The sequence below is a fragment of the Poecilia formosa genome, unplaced genomic scaffold (assembly GCF_000485575.1).
Source record: "Poecilia formosa unplaced genomic scaffold, Poecilia_formosa-5.1.2 Scaffold192, whole genome shotgun sequence".
In the NCBI taxonomy this organism is placed as follows: Eukaryota; Metazoa; Chordata; class Actinopteri; order Cyprinodontiformes; family Poeciliidae; genus Poecilia; species Poecilia formosa.
In genome coordinates, this window is record NW_006800131.1 from 634894 (window position 1) to 641337 (window position 6444).

The 6444-nt window shown below is 35.4% G+C and overlaps 1 long non-coding RNA gene across 1 annotated transcript; it reads left to right on the plus strand.

Moving 5' to 3' along the window:
* The first annotated feature begins 228 nt into the window (after positions 1-228).
* Positions 229-3703, plus strand: LOC107837958 (uncharacterized). The gene is made up of 2 exons (XR_001664013.1): positions 229-970; positions 1002-3703. It is a non-coding gene; the product is annotated as an uncharacterized LOC107837958 (long non-coding RNA).
* The last annotated feature ends 2741 nt before the right edge of the window (positions 3704-6444 follow it).

A 6444-nucleotide genomic window follows, 5' to 3' on the forward strand; every position in this document is an offset into this window, starting at 1 on the left:
CAGATTTAAGTTTAAAAAATTGGCAAAATGTGAACTTTGTATAATATGTCCCATTTAATATTAACAAAAAAGTACTAATTCCACTGATTATTTCACTGATAACGAGACATTTTCCCATAAGTAAAATAATCTGCCAGTTGAACTAGAACTTTTCTATCAATATTATGTAATTATTTACAATAAAGCTCCTTTTTCTTGCTGAAAAGTTACCTGTAGTTTAGTTTTGTCTTATTTCAAGTGTAATAATAAGATATTTGCTCTAGAAACTACACTAAAAATACTTGGTAAGATTTTCTGTGTTTGCAGTGTATGCACAAAAACCTAACAACGTTTACACAATTTTTACATTTTTGATCGTATTTTCAAAAAGATTTCAACATTTTCATTGATTAAGGCAACAAGATGCACGTGACGATAAATGTGGATTATTTAAAAACCAGGGATACTTTTCGTTCCAGGGGATTTATTGACTTTAATCCTGTCTGGCGCTCCATCGTCACCAAGCAGAAACCCCCTCTGTGCTGTCAGGAGACCTCCATCTGTGGCGGGAGCTCCACATTTAAGTTTAATTAACGCAGCTTTAATGGAGAGGAGCTCCTCTGCACCTTCTCTCACGATGCTGCACGGCTTCCTTCTTTGTCTCTGAAGAGAAAATCCTCTCCGTTCATTTAAAACCAAGATGTCAAACCTTTTTATGACAGTCAATGAAGAGCACAAAATGACTTTTTTTAAAGAAACAAAATGAACTTCCGATTTCTGCACTGATTTAAAACTTTAACCTGCTTGTTTGCTGATATATCACTGAGTCTTCTTTGTAGCATTTCTTTTAAAAAACGTCTTTGAAATCGTTTGATCGCCTGATTTAGTTGTAGCTTAAAGGTGACCTATTATGCTTCCTGGAGCAGTTTAGGATAGTTTTATGGGTAAAACCAGCTAACCAATCGTCCTGGAGCTCCACTTGGGTTCCTAGGTGACGGGCCGAACTCGGCTGTGGTTGCTAGGTGACGGGCCGAACTCGGCTGTGGTTGCTAGGTAACGGCGCAGTGCCAATGGAATGTGGCTCAACAATTGAGAGATATTTGAAACTACTCTTTTGCCAAATACCAAAAAACATTAACTTACCAGAAAATGGGTAAGCGCTTGGTGTTTTTTAGAAGCAGCGGAAACCCAAACGGAAGTATAAAAATGTATAATAGGTCTCCTTTAATGAACAGCAGATCTGCTGCAAGTTTTCTTCCAGCTTATTATTGATTTTCAAATAATCTCAGTCTTTTCAAGCTACATCCAAAATCAGGGAGTTTGAAGTTGTAAAAGATGAGCAAAAAAAAAAGAAAAAAAAGAAGCAATAATAACTGATTTTTATTATTATCTGTTTGTAATTTCAGGCTGAAAAAAAGCCGCAGACCAGCTCAGATATTATAAACTCTGCACTATGGGCTGAACTTCTTTGTAACAATATTGCTGCAACCAGCTTTTACTGTATGATTGAAAACTGAAATCAGGATTTTATTTGCACATTTGCTGAATTTTTGAGGCTGATAGTTGACGTTTTATTAAATCCTCACATAATGTTTGATTTTTTTTAAATAATTAATTTGTCCCTTTAAATTATTTCCCATCAGAACATTAACAAATGTGCTTCTGTTATATAAAGATCATCCAATAGATTTTAATATCAAGAAAAAATCAACTGAGTAGATACAAAACACAGTTTCCAAATAATTATTTCATTTAGTAAGGGATAGCCAAACTAACCTCATCCTGTGTGAAAATGTAATTGACCTCAAAAACTAATAACTGGCCACAGTTCATCACAATAAAGAGAGAAATAAAGAGATCTTTTTTTACATAAGTTACTTTTTTTCTGCAATTCTACCACATCTTTCAAAATCTTAGGTATCATAAAGGTACTTCCAAGAAATTTACAAACATGATTATGCAACTCATTACTAATGAAAACTAACTATGATGCTTGAACTATTATGTCACATTTTTAAATGTTACACTATTGATATTTAATAACGCTTGTTTAGGGATGAAAAATTGGGTTTTCTACAAGTTCTCAATTTTTCCCCTCTGAATAATAAGGTATTTTCATACTTCATTTGTAATTTTTTATGATGCAGTTGAAGTTAACCCATCTATAAAGACACCCACGGAAATTTTCAAAGACATAGAGGCCTTGGCGACATGAAAACAATCGTTATATTTGTTGATGTTTCGAAAAACGGTTGTTGTCTATGCTGTTGTTTCCAGATGTTTGTTCATCCACTCAAAAAACTCTGAATATAACGCAAAATACTGTAGTAACTACTCCAGGCCTGTGTGTGGCGCTGTGGCGCCACCGCAGAAATACACCAAAGCAGAGAAGAGTCGTTCGGTGAAGTAGGCTGCAACGTCAAAAAACAACTCATAAAACATGGTTATAGCGGCACTAAAATACAATTTGCGCCCGTGAAATGTTGTTTTAAAGCCAGTTCACAAACCAGAAACAATAAAAAAATACCTGTCTTTTTTTTATGGTTGCATGTAGACGGCACCAAAAACAGGTAACATTAGCAACGGTTAGCTAGCTAGCTCAAATCATCCGTTCGATTGAAACTTTAGCTTGCTAGCTAACGGCCGTTAGTCACAGGAGGGTCGCTTCATATTAATTTTATTTAGCTGTTACAACATTGATCAAACAGTTATCTTCAAGGACAAACTGAAAAATGCCAGCTAATATATGATTTGGCTAAATAACTGCTGTTCCTGATCACTTCTTGATTATTTAATGATACAATGAATAGGTCGAATAAATCTGAACGTACATTTTACAAATTTACAGCAGAATAAATTCCACAACTTTAAAAGTTCAGTTTTCATTGGGATCATAAAGGATGTTAAGAGCTGCTAATGTTCTGTTAAGGTTGATTATTGTCTCTGTAAAAAGTCACATTTTGTAAGATATAACTTTCTTATTTAAATTTGCAGTGTCGCAATGTTTGAAACATTTTTTCTCCAGTTTGTGAGTGTTTGCACATTTGTCATGAATACTGAGAGCATGGATAAAATAGCACCAATGCTGGCAGAGCTAAATCACATTGTGAGTTATTTGTACTGTGAGATTTTGAGAGGACGTGAAACAAATGTATTAATTTGTAATTTATTTACATGTTTATGCACATTGAAAAAAAAAAGCATTTTCTAGGCAGAATCCAATGCTGTAATCACTGTTTATATAGAAATATTAGTTCCTACGTGGTTTGCTGATTTTACTTGACTTCAGATGTATCTGTTCATGTTTTTTATGCATTATGGGAACACCAAAACAAAAACACTGCTGATTTTCTGTGCAACTAATGCTAATGCAAACTATAATAAGCTAAGCTGCTGGTAAGGTGAGCAGATTCCCCTGCTTTGTTTTGCTTTAGGTTAGTTTCAACACCATGACGGGTTTATAGAAAATTTCTGAGTCAAACTGACTCAAAGCAGGTCGACTCATCTCACCTTACCAGCTGATGATTTTTATTTCTTGTTTAAATAACAATAATAATAAAAAAAAACCAAGGTTGTTAGACTAATATGTGGATGGTGATGTATGTGTGTGCATTTTGGATTAACTTGTATGAACTTACACGGCTGCAAATACACAATGCAACTGCAAAGTTGTGAAATAAAATAAAGAAGACTTTGACATTTACTTAAATGATGCCAAAATTCAGATTAATTACTTTTTTCTTGTGTTAAAAATAGTTGCAGTAAAATATTTATTTCTTTACAAAACAGTTAAAAGATGTTCTTGTATATTAAGGACACAGAGTCAATTTGTGTTTTTAACATATTTTTACCTAAATGTAAGACTTTGATGCTGGATAAACAGTTTTTCTGTAATGGTAAGTTGTTTCTTAGCCATTAACATATTTATTAGAGTACATGAGTATGATTGGCAGCGCTGAGACCCGCCTCCAGGCTCTGATTGGTTGATTTTGGACAGGAGCGTCCCATTTATTCAGACAACAATAGCAGCTCAGGGAGGAGGGGGAAGAGAGAGATCATCTGTAGGTTATTTCTCTCATACTGTCACGACATGGTGACAGTTTTAACAAATAAGAAATTTTATAAAAGTTTCTGAAATTGTTAAGTTACTGGAGCTTTGGTTTGACTTTTAGAAAAGGTCTGGCTCTGAACTATAGCAAAAATACCAAGATGCTAATTCAAACATAAGTGCACAATATTAATTATTCCTGTGCAGTCTGAAATTATTAATAATTAAAAAACATTTAGCTGTCACAGGCTGTAAAAAGAAAAATGTTTTCATTGAAAAACCACAGACAGTGCCTTTATATTTCTAAGACGTTGCATGAAATTGTCATCTTTTTGTGCCCATGAGGTTGTTGAATCCTCATTATGTGATTCTCATCTCATCAACACAAACACCCAGAATGGGTCACTGAGCTGTGCGGATAGATGAGCAGATGTAGGGCAGGACAAAGAGCATCGCTCCATTACACAGCTCCACCTCCATCCACAACACACACCAACATCGCTACGAGTGTGTGTGTGTGGGTGATCATGTATGCATGCATGAGCATTTCCTGATGACTAATCTGCTGCCATTATGGACGCTGCATTCGTGTGTCGCTGCAGGAAACGCACAGAATGAGAAAACCAGGCCCACCTTAAAGGAACAGACTCCCAGGAAGCATCGATGGCCTGACAGGACAAAACGCCCAGGACCAATGAACTGCAAATAAAACGCTTAGCGGGCGTTTTGAACAGACTCACAGCACTTCATGGGGATTTAACCCAGATCTGCAGCAGAACGAGGGGCTTCATTATTTTTAAATACCCCTATAAATATCTCATCCTTCCTGAAAAAAACATGAAAGTTACTTCTATGTTTAAACGACATTATAGGAAATTAATGTTTTTTTTTTCAATAACTCTGAAGATGTGTGAGTTGAAAATGATTACAGGAGAGCTGCTACTAAAAATTAATTTAGTAATTATTCTAACAATTAATCAAGATTAACAAACACACAGGACAGAGTCCACATTGCCGTGTAAAGTAAGGATATTTGCAACACCACTGGAGTGTCATTTTAGAATTTTATGAATTTGGTTTTTGCAAAATGAAGAAACTGAATGCATGATAAAGAAAGAATAGATATAAGTTGTTATGTTTAGTTTTACTGAACAAAATCAATAAAGTTGCCTGTAGAGATTACAAACTTAAAGCTGCCAGATCACACTGCTGTAAATCACAACTCTGTTTCCTGGAGAAGTTCCAGCTTTTAGAAACCAAAGACAATCTGTTTTCTTATTATGTTTAACTTAAATCTAGTCAGTGTTTGAAATAAATATACAAAGAATTAATGAGCTTTTGATTGATTGTTTATTAGATTAAAATTAGTTTCAATTATTTAGTCCTTCTTTAAGTGTTGTAGTTTGGCCGCCAAACAGCAGAGGGCGTCACAGGTCATCCTTAAGCGTATCCAGTTCATACAGAAACAAAGATGGCGGAAGTAATACCAGAAAAAGAGAAACAGTCCAAACAGAATCAGATGTGGGATGAAAAATGCACTTTATGTGACTCTGTTTTTCTCTTTGTGCAATATAACCCAGTTTTTTAAGAAAATTGCCGCTTGTCAATTAATTGTTAGTCAATCGATTAGACCAATCAAATTTAGATTAGCTCATGAATCGATAAATACCAAAAATTTTGTCTGTAAGTAAATATTTAATTTACAAACTACATATTTAATTTGAAAACTAAATATTTATTTTGCAAACTCAATATTTAGCATGTGAATTAAATATTTAGCTTGGACCTCTGACATTGGAAAATGTATGAATAACCTCATGAAAATATGAATTTGAAAAATGAATTCTCGCATTTTTTTTTTTCTCTCTATGACAGGCTGTTAATTTTTTACAGTGTAACTGTTCAAACGGCACCCCATACGCAGGCAGTACAGGTGCCAATACTTTGCGCATCTGTTGGTTTCCATGTTTGTTCTTTAATGACAGGTTTATTTACCGGTAGACATGGCGGACCGTTCATGTTCGCATCAGAGTAAATTATTCACACCGAATCTGTGTGACTCGGCACGGATGCTTCGGTTCCGTCAGGAAGGGGAGGGGGAGTTACGGCGGTGTGTTACATGTTTTATTAACACACACACACACACACACACACACAGTCGGTGTTCCAGGTCAGTGTTACAGCTTGTTCTGTTAAAGCAGTGAGGATTACGGAGGGGGATGGGAGCCGAAGCTCCGACCTCCTTTATTCAGCCGAACATTAAAGCACTTCCGGTTCCAATTCATGACGTCATCAGGCCTCATTTACATTTACTGGAGGAACAAACATTGAACTAGTTACCATTAATGTGATGCTGGTGCATCCATCCATCCATCCATCCAACCATCCATCCATCCATCCATCCATCCATCCATCCA